This window comes from Numida meleagris, chromosome 25 (assembly GCF_002078875.1).
Source record: "Numida meleagris isolate 19003 breed g44 Domestic line chromosome 25, NumMel1.0, whole genome shotgun sequence".
NCBI classification, from domain to species: Eukaryota; Metazoa; Chordata; class Aves; order Galliformes; family Numididae; genus Numida; species Numida meleagris.
This window is the reverse complement of record NC_034433.1, coordinates 2,974,008-2,987,199: the sequence shown is the minus strand read 5'-3', so window position 1 is coordinate 2,987,199 and position 13,192 is coordinate 2,974,008. Positions and strand designations below refer to the sequence as shown.

The window sequence follows — 13,192 nt, the reverse complement described above, 5'->3', positions numbered from 1 at the left end:
GGCTAGGAAAATCTCCAGGTTGCTTTCCTCTCCCAGCAGCAGGAGCTGGGGGCTGCTGGGTGGGCTTTGAGATTCTGGAGTCCAACCATCAATCTGCTGAGTGTGAGATCCTTCAAATGAACCAAAGATGTCAATGACACCATTTGGTGAACCTGCTAAATGCAGACTCTGCTTCTCTGTGCCAGGGAAAGAGTTAACAAATGTAATCAACAGCAGGTTGTTAATTTTTTGTGTCCTTAAACAGCAGGGAATTTCTTCCTCATCTATCCAGGAAGATACAAGGACAGGCAGATACTACACTTGAATGTCTGCATCATTTTAATTACATCAGTTCATTAATATTCATTCAGCACTTTACAAGTGCTGAGCAGCAGTAAATTAGGAGTCTCCCTGGTGCCTCTCAGTGCAGGGGGAAATCTGGAGCGTGGGGGCATGAGCAGAGCCCCTCTTTCCCTGCCCAACCTGCCATGCGGAACATGGGGCTCATCCTGGTGTGGATGGAGAAAGAATTTTCAGCAGATTGCAAACAATGCATCTGGTGCTGAGATTCCAGCAAGCCACGTTGGCCATTGGGTGGTTTCTGGCTGTTGGGTGTTTGCTGACCATTCTTGAGTGGTTGTTGGCCATTGTTGGGTGTTTGCCGACCATTGCTGGGTGGTTGCTGACAATTGTTGAGCGGTTGCTGGCCATTGTTGGGTGGTTGTTGGCCATTGTTGGGTGGTTGTTAGCCATTCTTGGGTGGTTGTTGGCCATTGTTGGGTGGTTGCTGGCCATTGTTGGGTGGTTGTTAGCCATTGTTGGGTGGTTGTTAGCCATTGTTGGGTGATTGTTGGCCATTGATGGGTGGTTGTTGGCCATTGTTGGGTGGTTGTTAGCCATTCTTGGGTAGTTGCTGGCCATTGGTGGGGTGGTTGTTGGCTATTGCTATGTGGTTGTTGTCCATTGCTGGGTTGTGTGCTGTCCACTTGGTGTTTTGGGCAGCAGGGGAGGTGCCTCGTGTAGAGGGAGTTAAAGCAAACAGTTTCTGCCTGCACACCAAGCATTTGCTGTAGCATGGCATTAATTATGTAAGATTACAGAAGAAGCATTTTCTCCAGCGCAGTTAATTCCTTGTGCTTGTCTGCATTGATGCTCCACTCAAACACCCACCTTTTGATGCAGTTAGTCTATTCATGCCCATCCACTTTACTCCTGTGGGCAGGAGGGGAGCTGAGGAGTGATGCGGGAATGAACCAGACTTTACTTGTGGTTTGAGCCAGTGGTAAGCAGGTACTGAAAAAATGGATTCAAGTCTCCAGCGAGTCCCTTCCAAGCATTCACTGCAGTCAGCCTTTGGTGGCATATACCAAGAACCCACCTCAAGATGTGTCTGCTGCTGGGACCCTGCTATATCCAGAGCTGGAGCCCTGTCCTGTGCTGTGTGGGGCTGGGGATGTTCTGTATCTTGTTGTCCTGCCTGCACGTCTAGTAAATCCATTCCCTTTTGGCATATGGGGTTATCTTTACATATGAAGTGTGGGAAGTGGCTTTGCTTTGAACAGCGCTGCAGCGGAGGTGTTTTGGATCCGGAGAAGTTGCTTGGTTGTCTGCAGGGCTGAGCGTGCTCCCAGAGCCGACGCATCACTCAGCGAGCACGCAGCACGCTGAGGGCTATGAATGTTTCTCTGTCTCTCCTTCCCCACATGTGAAATGAGGACAGTAAAGATGTGCACCTCTGTAAGTGCCAGAGATTCCCAGATAAACGCCTCCTCTCCTCGTCGCACCGCCCTGCCTGTCTGCCTACACACCGAACGCTGAGCACTGCTCGCATCTATTCCCTCTCCCACAGTTGTTGATTTACTTTGGAAGCAAGCTGGTGGCTCAGCCTGGGATTTCAAAGAAGAGGCTTTTATGTAGCTGCAGGGAAGAAGTCAGGGAGCCAGCTCTGAAATCTTTCAGATTTGCCTGTGCTTTGCCTGTGAGAGTTCATTACCGAAAATATCCCCTTATCTCACTGATGTCCTTCCCATCAGCCATTCTAATGGGCTGCTGCAGCCTGTCCTCCCAGGGAGCTGGTTGCTGAAGGTCCCCAGGTCCCTGCCAACCCAGGGCCCCGCTGCTCCCAGCTCTGCTCCTTTCCCTGTGTCCTGCGGTCCCTCTGCAGTCCCTCTCTCCCCAGCCAACCCCAGCAGGGCCATACCCGAGCTGTGGACTCTCAGCAGCTCACACACCGTGGAATGGTGCATGCACCCCTCTGCCCTTTGCTGCTGCCTGAAGGAAAAGGATGAGTCGATGGATCTGTTCTGCATGGAAACCCTGTGCAGGAGGAGGGATGTTCTCAGGCAGCACTGGCTCAGCCATCCGAACTGCCTTGTGTAGGGGATGCTCGGTGCTGTCGGGGGCTGCACCCTGCACGCATGTCCCCACAGTACACAGGAGGTGACAGGGCAGCCCTGCTCCCTGGCAGCCCTCTGGCTTTGTGAATTGCTGCAAATGACTGCAGCAGTTATCTCTAAGTGGTGAAAAGCCAACGTCCTGATCATGCTGTGACCTTCAGATAAGGTGGGTACGTGGGGTCCTGTTCTCTGCAGCCTGGAGGTCTGGCTCTCCTGCAAGGTCTCAGCATCCTGACTGGGGTAAACGGTATCATATCGAGACATAACCACTTAGATTAGTGTCTTCCTGCAATAATGCAGTTTTCATTGAGGAAAATTAGAGGAGACATTAATATAACAGTTAACAGCAACTTAGTGCTGGGGGAGATGTGTCGGCTTGCTTGTTCTGTTTACGGGCTTCATACAATTCCATCAATATTGATGTGTGATGCCTTTGATTTTGACACTAATCATTGCTATGAATTAAATTTGCAGCCATATAATTAGGACTGCTATTAATAGGGCCTCAAGCTAAGCACTGCTGTGCTAGTTGTCTTTTTCCTGATGGAAAACGGCGTCCATGGAACTCGGCTGATGCGGTCTGCCTGCTGGATGATGGGACTGGTGTGGAAATTGCACTCATTGCACTTAGAGGGGCAGGGGCATGGGAAGGGCAGACTCAGGGGTTTCCTGAGAACCGTGCTGGAGTTGCTCCAGAACTTTGAGTTTGCTGTTTTCCTCTTACAGCGGGAGGGAGCGGGGCTGGAAGCAGGAAGAGAGTCACCCCTCAGTTTCCAGGGCTGAAAGGCTATTTGCAAGCCTGGTTTCTATTCTAGCTGCCCTTGTGCAAATCTGTCCCTTCATTTCTCTCCCCCAGCGCTGTTTGGCTCCGTGGCAGCAGGCACAGCGCAGCGGCCGGGCTGCCAGCGCGTCTCTCCGCTAAAATCAATCTTGTCTTTCATCCCGAGAGGTGCGCTTCTTATTAGATCTAATAAATCAGTGAAGTGCCCTTCACTCAGCTTGTCAATGGAGGGCATTGTTTGTGATCAAGAATAAATAAATGTCTCTTCTATGTCTGACCGTGCACGGTCCAAGCGCTGTTTTACTGTTTTGCCATCGCGCGCCGTCTGTGCCTGCGCCAGGCAGAGCGCGCTTCTTGCAGTGCCCTGGAGCATCGCTGTGCATGTGGGGAAGGGCAGCACGGTGATGCTGGGGCTGGTGGTTTTATCCCAGCACTGAACCGCTCTGAGGCTTGGAACTGCTGGGAGGTTTGGGATGCACTGAGCTGGAGCTGTCCAGGCCGGGTCTGAGAGCTGCTCTCCGCGTGCAGATGTCACTTCCACAAAGCAAAGCTCTGCACCGTGCAGCCAGTGCCCTTAGTGTTATGCACAAGAACTCAGGAGTAGAGTGCTTGGTGAGTTTGGAGGTGAAGGAGACAGCAACAAACAAATGTCAGTTGATGTCCTGCAGTCCTGAAATGCTCCATCCTCATTGCATCACTCTCGTGCATGGCTTGCAGCATGCAAGGTCACCTGTGAGGAGCTGGGTGGGATCTGTCTGGAGGAAAGGTGCTGCAGGAAGATGTTGTGCTGTGACTCGTTGTTTCCTTGCTGCATGCACAAATGTGCATGTTGCTGGCTGCCCGGTGCTCAGCAAGGCAGAGCCCTGCAGGACGCTGATAGCTGCTGGGGCAAGAGAGAGCAAACTTCTGAGTGCATTGTGGTGTCTTGGTGTGTGAGGGTTTTATTCAGCTTGGCTGATTTCATTTGTTCCATTTGTGGCAATAAAACAGGTCTTTCCCAATGAAACACTGTCTGAACCTGTCCTTATCTGACTCGGTTCTATGGATGCTTATCTCATCCTTCAATTTATCCTTAATTATCACCCCCACGCTCCAGTCTTGGAGCACTTCAGGGCAAACAGTTGCAGCAGTGTGCAGAGGAGCCCAGATGCCGTGGGGCTGTTCCTGCCCGGATGGAACCATCACCCCACAGACCCCACAGCAGCAGTGGCAGCAGCTGCTCGGTGTCACCCCGTGTCCCTGCAGAGGATGCAGCAGCTTGGGAACGTCCCCACTGCCCCTTGAAGGCGCGAAATTGGCTCCTCTTCTCCCAGCATCGCTCCTCCAGTTCTGTTATCTGTTGCCTGGCAGTGGAAAATGAAGGAAAGGAGAATTTTGGATGTGTTGTAGAGCTGCTGGAGAGCTGAGGGGCAGGTGTTCGGGAGCTGCCATGTGAAATGGAGCCAGGTGGGCTCAGAGGCGGCTTTAATCCGCTCCTTGGCTCACGAGGTGGTGATGAGACCGCGTCTCACCAAGCTGGGGCACCTTGAAAAATCAGCATGAAATGTAGAGTGCAACAATGGAGTCTGATTCGTTTCCAAGCAGAGTGGGGCTGCAGAGCAGCGAGCGTGTAAGGGGGCTCGGGGTGGGGGGCTCTGCGTGTGGGTTCTGCACCTCAGGGGTTTGGTCCCAGCCCTTAGCAATGGCCCTGAGCACCACGAGCCTCCACCCTTGCACTTTGGGACAGAACAGTTACCACGAAGCTCCCACTTGTGCACTCGTGTTTTTTTTAATCTTGAGTGTATTTAGATGATAATTCAGCCCCACACCTTGCATAGGAGGAGGCATTGTCTCCTTTATGAGGATGAAGCGAGGCAGAAGTTATTCCTTATTCCTCCTCCGGTTCGCGCTGGTGGCAGAGCTGCATTTTCGCGTGGTTCAACGACGCTTTTTTTTTTTTGTGAAAAACATCAGGAAATGCCAAACTGCTCTGTGAATTCACCGTGGCTTTTCTGCCTGCTCCTTGCTTCCCTCTGGGTGTGAACCTGTAGAAGTTGCCATGCTCTTGTCGCGTTCTAGGCAAGGCTGGGCTTCTGCCTCTCTATCTGTGAGTGAGTACACTGTGGTCTCCTTGGGGCATGTGTTGCTCTGCAGGCTTTTAAGATCCTCACCGGGGTCAAACAGTGCGAGTTTGGGTCCATTTGTAGCATCTCAAATCCCCGCGTGGCAGGAAATGCTGCGAGACGACCACGCCACGTTGCTTCTATAAATGCCTCCTCGGGCCAAAAGGAGCAAAAGTGGAAAAGACAAACGTGCAGAGGGAAGGGGAAGGTGCACGCAGAGCTCTGCGCTTCGGGGCCGTCCCCAGCACAGCCCTCCCTCACTGTGTTCTTCAGCTGCACCGTGAGCTTCACCACCCATTGCTGCTCCTGCTGCTTCTTGCTGCTGCCCGGGGCTATGACACCGTTAGTGTTGCTGTAAAATACAGCGTACTTTGCAAAGGCAAATCCATCACTGGGACATCTGCTGATATTTATGGGAGCTCCAGGCAGGAGTGGCTGGGATGCGGCCGGTCCCTACGTTAGCAGGAGCCCATTACACCTGCAGTGATGCATGCTCTGCCCACCTCCCTTCCATCTCCTCGGGAGAAGGGCAGGTGCCCTTGTGCCTCAGGTCTTCAAAGAGCAGCCAGCAGCAGTGATAGGAAATGGCTTCTCCAGGACCCACACCTCTTCCACCTCCTCCTGTGGTTGCTCCTTCTCTGTTGGTTCCACGTCTCTGCATCGCACAGATGCATGCAGATGAAAGCGATGTGCATTTAAAATGAATGCGCGCCGTCCTACAGCCTACTTATTATACAGTGTGGGTTTTTTTGGTGGTTTCTTTTTTTTTTTTTTTGTGGTAAGCTGCTAAATTATTTATCGTGTGCTGGGCTTTAATCTCATAAACCTGCCTGCAGGCCCTTACGCTCTGCAGAGTGAGCGTCCTGCAAAGCACGAGTCGGGCAGCGCAGAGCTGCGGTGGGTGCAGGTGCTCATGGCTCATCCCAGCCCGGCCTTCAGCACTGGGAGTTTGGTCTTGGTACTGAGAAATAAGGAATGAGAAGAAACTGGAAGCTGTGGGCTGAGGGACAGGTAGAGCTGGGGAGTGGGAAAGGGGAGGCTGGGCTGCTTTGCTGGGGGGGTTCCGGATGGGAAACTCCATTCAGAGGCACAGCCCAAGCCCTGCAGAGCCACGTGCTGTTCCTCGAGGAGCATTAAAGCACCGCCGATGCCGGCTGGAACGCATCGATAAAGCGCTCTTTTTAGAATCATTTCTGCTTCCCCAGCACAAATGCGCTATTTCTTGTTTGGATGTGTGGCTTTCTTCATTCATTTTTACTATTAGGGACATTTACATGAAAACAGCACGTTTTGCTCTCGCAGCATATTCCCCCCTCGCAGCTGTGCTGCTCAGCCCCTGCTGTCTGTGCCTTCCCTCAAAATGGGGCTGAACCGGGGCACCCAAACAGGGCTTGAGCACGGCACCGAAATTCCTCACCAGTCCGAATTGCAGGCTGAATGATGGCTTTCCTGTAGATGTAGTCAATTTTCCTTTGATGCTTTGCCATCATAGGGTGCAGCACTGCAGCAGATGGCTGCAGCCTCATGGCTAGAACCTTGGGCCTGGTGTCTGATTGCCCCAGAGACCCCCCAGCCTGTGAGAAGAGTCTAGCCTCACTGCCCTGCACTTTTAGGGGCTCTGGCTGCTGCTTCATGGAAGCAAATGATTGGGGAGAAGTGAAATTCCAGCCCGCTGCTTCCCTCCCCTCTGACCCCGCTGCGTTTCTTCCTGCTGACCCCTGAATATCAGCCCTGACCTTTGGTATCAGGGGCAGGAGGGCAGGCAGAGGACAGGGGGGGGTTGGCTGCTTTCGGGGTGGGGAGGTGAAACTGAAATCAAGTGATGGATGGGGATGGGCTGGTGCTGGAGATGGGCTGAGTGCGAGCGCTGTGCTGCTCTGCTGCTGCTCCATCACAGTGCTTGCTTTGAATGCTTGCTGGAACGCTTAGTTTCCTGAAATGCAAAATGCAGGCAGGCAGCTGAGCTCCTGTATCTCATCCCCAGCACCTTACACTGACTCTTATTGTCCTGCCTAGTGCCCCTACCCTACAGGGATGGGGCAAAACCACTTTGGCTGCTGCTGGTGTGGAGCAATAGCTGTGATACAGCCAGGGACATAGTGTGATGCTTGTGGGTGTTCATAGGGCAGCTTGATGGCAGCTCCTGCTCCGCGTCTGCTCCGGCAGCAAGCTCTCATGGGCTGTGGTGTTCTGTACCACCCAGGCTGGCTGAGCCCTGCAGAGCATCTCGGGCCGTCCCCTGTGGCTGCAGGACCGAAGGCTGTTATCTGGTGCTGAAAGGTTTAATGCAAGGCAGAGACGGAGGGGGAGTCAGGGAAAATGTTGGCTGTTCCCTGCCTGCCCTGTAGGAAAGCACTGCAGCTTTCAATTTCTTTTTTGCTACTCCCTCTGGTAAACCCCTGAGTTCACATTATGGCTGCGGCAGGGTGGGTATTCCAGGTGCAGAAAATGAGCATCTTTCACCGCTGTGCCACAAAACTCTGCACAGTGCCCCGGGTGCCTTGCTGCTTGCAGCCCACCCAGCGCCCTGCACACCCGTCCTTGCTTTGCACAGCTCAGCCCCAGCATCCCAGCGCACCGCCTGCGGTCCCACATCCCCATGCATTGCTCTTTTCCCCCACAGAGCCCTGGGAGCTGCACTGTGTCGGCGTGCAGGCTGCTGCTGCCGGGATGGATGTGCAGCTTGGGAGCTCTCAATATCCCCCTGACAGGTAGAGCCCCCGCAATGGGACCGTGCCACATCCATTACCCAGCAGCGCAGGTGCAGCCGTGGCCCCGCACCCGCACAAAGGCGCTGTGTGAAGGAGGATGCAGTAAATGTCTGCCTCTCGCAGATTTATTCCTTCATTAGGTATTTAAATACATTCTGCTGTACAGGATGCTTCTGTGAGGCTGCTGCTTTTTTCCTCCCGTGGAATAAATACAAAGCGCTCCCCCCCCACCCCCCCAGTCTCTGCTGCTGCCCTGGTGGTTGGGGTTCGTGTCCCAGTGGCTCAGCTCCCAGACCCCGCAGGGCACCTGGCCCCACTCTCTGGGCCTCTCTCCATGCCCGTGCTCAGCATTTTGGGCACTTGCAGCAATGTAAACGCTCCGAACCCGGCAGTCATTGAACCAAACAGCCCGGGGAGGAGCAGGGAAGCTAAAATTAGCAGAAGCGCCCCAGGCAGAGAGCCACCTGGGGCTTTGTTTAGTTTCACACCAACTTTCATCTCTTTTATTTATAATTCGGGGCTGACTGATGGGTTTTGTTCCCTCCTCTGCAGGAGGGGAGCACTGCTGGCTTGGCCGGGCACGGTCCCCATTGCCACCCATTGCCCCCCATTGCCCCCCCCCAGCACAGGCTGCGTCCTGTTGGGCACCCGGACTGAGTCTGGTTGTTCTAAGCTCCAAACACTTAAAATGTGAGTGGGGTTTTGAGCACTGATGAGTCTGGCAGTGAGGCTCTGATGCGTGAAAGGCTTCAAATACAAACGTACCTGTGCCCGTATAACAGTGCCAGCTTGGGTTTGCTGATGGAGGGATGTTGTGCCACATACGGATAATTTTCTAGAGGCGATTTTTCTGCTGTGTATCGCCTATGAGACCCTCCCCTCTCTGTGCTCAGGGTGGGTTTTGCAGTCTTTCTGCCCGGAAGATGTGCCCAGCCCTGATGCTGGGGGTGGTCAGCTGCAGGGCAGAGGGAGCTCAGCTCTCCGCGTGCTCTGCTCCCGGCTGTGCCCAGCTCCCAGCCCTGTGCCAGCTCTGCTGCGTGCCCGCGGTTGTCCTGAAAATAAACAAAATCCCATTCAGCACTGGTCAGCGAGGCAGATTTTGGGTGATTTCCAGTGGAGTGAAAGCTGGAGAGGATTTAAATCGATGGGCGCTGGTACGAGGTTTGAGTGCCTCAGCAGCCCAGGCAGAGCCCAGGTCTCGTAACGCAGCCCCACGGCTTCGGGCAGAGGGGTCAAGATTTCATTTTTCCCTTGGGAATGGCTCACTACATGAAATATTCATCTTAACCCAGGGCGTGTTTTAAAAGCCTGCTTACCTTCCACTGCGCCATTGTTCTTCCCTACCGCGTCTCTGGCTAAATTAAGACTTTCTTAGAAATGCACAGGTTAAAAGTTTAAAAGCTTAAGGTTTCATTCATAATTCACGTGTCAATGAGGCTTTGATTCCTCCCGGGGAAGCAGCCTCCTCTCTGTGATGCATGTTGGTGGGGTCACCCTGTGCCTGGCCGAGGACCCTCAGCGCAGTGCAGGATTCTCCGGGGGTGCCGATGGGGAAGGCAGAACCCCTCCACTTGGGGTCATTGGTTGGAATCTGACCCAGGGCAGCGGGTGCCAGAAGTCATTAACGTCTGATGGCTGCTCAGTGCCCTGTGAAAAATGAGTCCCTGGGTTTTGGTCTCATTCCCAATGGGGTCAGGCATCCATGTCCCAGTCCTGCCGTTACCTTATCTCATGGCCTTCAGCTGGGTGCTGCCACAAGCAATCTTCAGGCATCCACAGTGCTCCCAGTGTTCCCCTCCCGTCCCTGTGCAGCCCTCTGCCACCTCCCAGCCCATTGCCCCTCCTTGTGCCTGGGGCTACGACGCTTGGCTCTGCTCCCCCTTCCACCCCACAATGCTGAAGGTTTTGAGAGGGATTAGGAGAGACCTGGAGGAGCCTAGCAACTGGGTTTGGAACTTGTCCCTTCTGAGAGCCTTTTGCCTTTATTCTCCCACAGATAAATCCGCTTTCAGCACTGGGCATGGCATGGCATGGCACAGCAGCCGCTGCTAATCCCCCCCCAGGTGCGCAGGGATCTCCCTTGGCCATTCTCCTTCAGAATTAAGTCCCTTTGAGATATAAACCAGAGAGGGATTTTTTCCCCTTCCCCTTCCTCCTTCCCCAGCCCACCCAAGTGCTCATTGGTGGCAGGGATAGAATCAGGAATCAGTAAGGTTGGAAGAAACCTCCAAGATCATCAAGTCCAGCCATCAACCCATCCTCACCATGCCCATTAACCAGGTTCCTTCACCCGGTATTGAGCCACCTTTGGTTTAAAAGAGGACATGGGTAGATTTAGATTGGATAGAGGAGATTTAGACTGGATATAAGAAAACAGTTTGTTACAATAAGGATAGCGAAGCATCGGCACAGAGGGGTGGTGGTGCCCCATCCCTGCAGACGCTCCAGGCTGGATGGGGCTCTGAGCACCTGATGGAGCTGTAGGTGTCCCTGCTCACTGCAGAGAGTGGGACCAGATGGCCTTTAGAGGTCCCTTCCAACCCAGACCGTTGTGTGATACTTGGATGGGATTGGCAGTGCTGTGCACCGACTCAGCTCAGCACAGCACAACACAGCTCAGCACTGCACAGCACAGCTCAGCTCAGTAAAGCACAGCTCAGCTCAGCACAGCACAGCACAGCTCCCAGTGCCGTGCTGGCTCCCAGTGGCCACGTCCCAGCTGGAGTTGGGGATTAGAGCCGAGCCCGTCTGGGCTGGCAGATGCTGTGTTAGCTGATCTCCTGCCTTCATTGCTCCGCCGTGAACCTTCACAGCCATTCCTTCAGATTTTTCCAGGGGTCAGATTGATAATGAAGGGATTAATTTAATTCCTCCCCCCCACCCGCCTTTACCCCAAGCTTCCCAAGCAGCTGCTCTGTGCCTGTTCATCTGTCGGTGTTTTTATTGGCATCGTTTGGGCCCTGGCCAGCACTGAGCTCGTGACCTGGCTGGGGATGAATGCAGCATGGGCTGGTGTGGCTGAGAGCCCGCAGGCCTGTGGTTTCTCTCCTGATGTGCATTGATGGTGGCAGCTCCCCGTGGGTGTCCCCTGGGTTTCCCCTCTCAGGATCTCAGTCCCTTCTCAGGGAAGCTCTCCCCGGCACAAAGGGGCTGGGCAGCTCGCTGGCTGTTTATATGCATTACTCCTTTATAAGCATGAAGTTCTATTTCCCATCAGTCCTGAAATAAGCCCTTCCGCTGATTTTTATGCACTTTGACTAAATATCAGCCTACCCCTCGGCTGCCTTCAGTTTATTTCCTCTAGGTGGATCTGCATGTCGTGGCCTAGGAGGATGCTCAGCTCTTCGTGCATCGCTGCCAGCGTCCTCCCCATGTCCCTGTGCACGGTGCGTGATGTCTGAGCCCAGAGCAGCACTGCCCTACTGCTGCAGCCAGCAATGGGGTTTGTGCTCACAGCCACTTCCCAGCGCCCCATGGCCATGGGGTTTGGGTTAGATGGGGGATTTTTATCTGGCGAAGGAGGAGTTTGACGTGAGATCGACTGCGTGCACTTTCAGGGAATAATTTTCCATAGCTGGTGGGTTTAGTGAGGAGAAATAGCTCAGATTCCCGAGGTCTGCAGTTCCTCGTTTGGTTGCTGCTCTCCCAGATTCTCCCCACCACTTTCACCCGCTGCTGTGGCTCCATATGCTCGCAGCTCTGCAGGCGCATGCATCTCCCATGTGCCCAGGCAGATAAATATTGCATCCCTGCTCCGGTACGTGACAGTTACCCCAGGCTGTCATGTTCCTACCTGGCCGTGCTGTTCCTGCTGGTTTTGTCCACAAAAAGGAGATTGACAGTGCTGGGAATTGGCCGCCAGTCCCAGGAGGAGCGGCTCTGCAGGTTGTGCTGGCAGCCCGCGCATCTGGACGCATCAATCCACAAATGTGGGAACAGCTTAGCAGGGAATTGTGGTTTAGGTTACAGCAAGATCCCGGAATGAGCACATCTGTGTTCAATCCGAAGCGCTCTGTCAGTTTAAAACGAAGAAAAAAAAAGAAAAAAAAAAAGACTTTACAGGAGTTTCGTGTGCCCTGGGGGAGCTCCCTTCCAATGTAAAACCCACCTGCGGTTGTTCCCTCTCCTTTCTGTTGCCTCCCTGCATTTCCCTTTCCCATTGCTTTTCCCGGTGGCAGTGCTCACTGTAGGGCACTCGATGCTGCTCGGGGTTTGCAGTGACCCTGGGATGGAGTTAAGCACACACGTGGGGTGAGACCTGGCACCCTGGGTGCATTCAGGTGCGGCTGTGATGGGAGCACACTGCACCTTAAATCAAGGGCTGCGAAGCATTTGAGCTGCAAAGCTCTTGCGAGATTGCCAACTGGAATGTTAAATAGCTGCGGTCTGCGTTATGAAGAGGAGATATTTTTAATGCCTGGCCTTGCTGTGGCTGAACTCTTGCTGCTGTTTGGTAGCAGCCCGTGCTGTGCCCCCACTCCCGGGAACTGTGCATGGAGCTGTGGGCATGTGCAGGTAAATGCCTGGAGTGTTTACATGCAGCCAGAGCAATGGGAGCTGGGAGCAGGCAGCCCCCCACCATCCTGCCTCTGCTGATCCGCTCTGCATTATTCAGAGCCATCGGGGTGTGATTTGTATTCCTTATGGCCAAGCGAAGGCACCGTGGGGTCTTTGATTCCCTTTGGGAGGAGATTACATGAGATTGCAGAGAGACTGGCAGGGAAATTGCTTGAAATTGCACCTATCATAGCACGCCATGTGCACGGGGACCTGCACGTGTGTGCTCCTCCGTGCTGCTTGCAGGGAGCGGGGCTGGGAGCAGGGTGGGCTTGCAGGGAGTGGGGAGGAGGAGGGAAGTGTGTGGGGCAGCGGGAGGACACAGTGCTCTGAGGAGACCAGGAGCTGCAATTGTACAGAGCACAAGGGGCACCCGTGCCAGCGCCTTTCACGCCTCCTCTTGCCTCCTTCTACGCAACGTTTTTGCAGTAGGGACCTGTGCATCATTTATTTATGCCGCAGCAATACACAGCAAATCCCTCCACCACTTCTGTGCTATCTGTTCCCTGTGCACAGCCCCACAGAGAACATACCGGGATGGAAAACGAAGACAAATTTAATGTGTGGAAAAGGAGGACGAAGTGGTGTGCCCGGGGCACGCAAAGGGAATGGCTGCAACCAGTTCAGGAGTTCAGTCCCACCCCGGTCCCATTGGCTCCATCGCTG

The 13,192-nt window shown here is 53.9% G+C and overlaps 1 protein-coding gene across 5 annotated transcripts in view; it reads left to right on the top strand.

Moving 5' to 3' along the window:
• Positions 1-13,192, top strand: part of PLXNA2 (plexin A2) — a 351,337-nt gene that overhangs the window by 260,610 nt on the left and 77,535 nt on the right. The window lies entirely within an intron of this gene.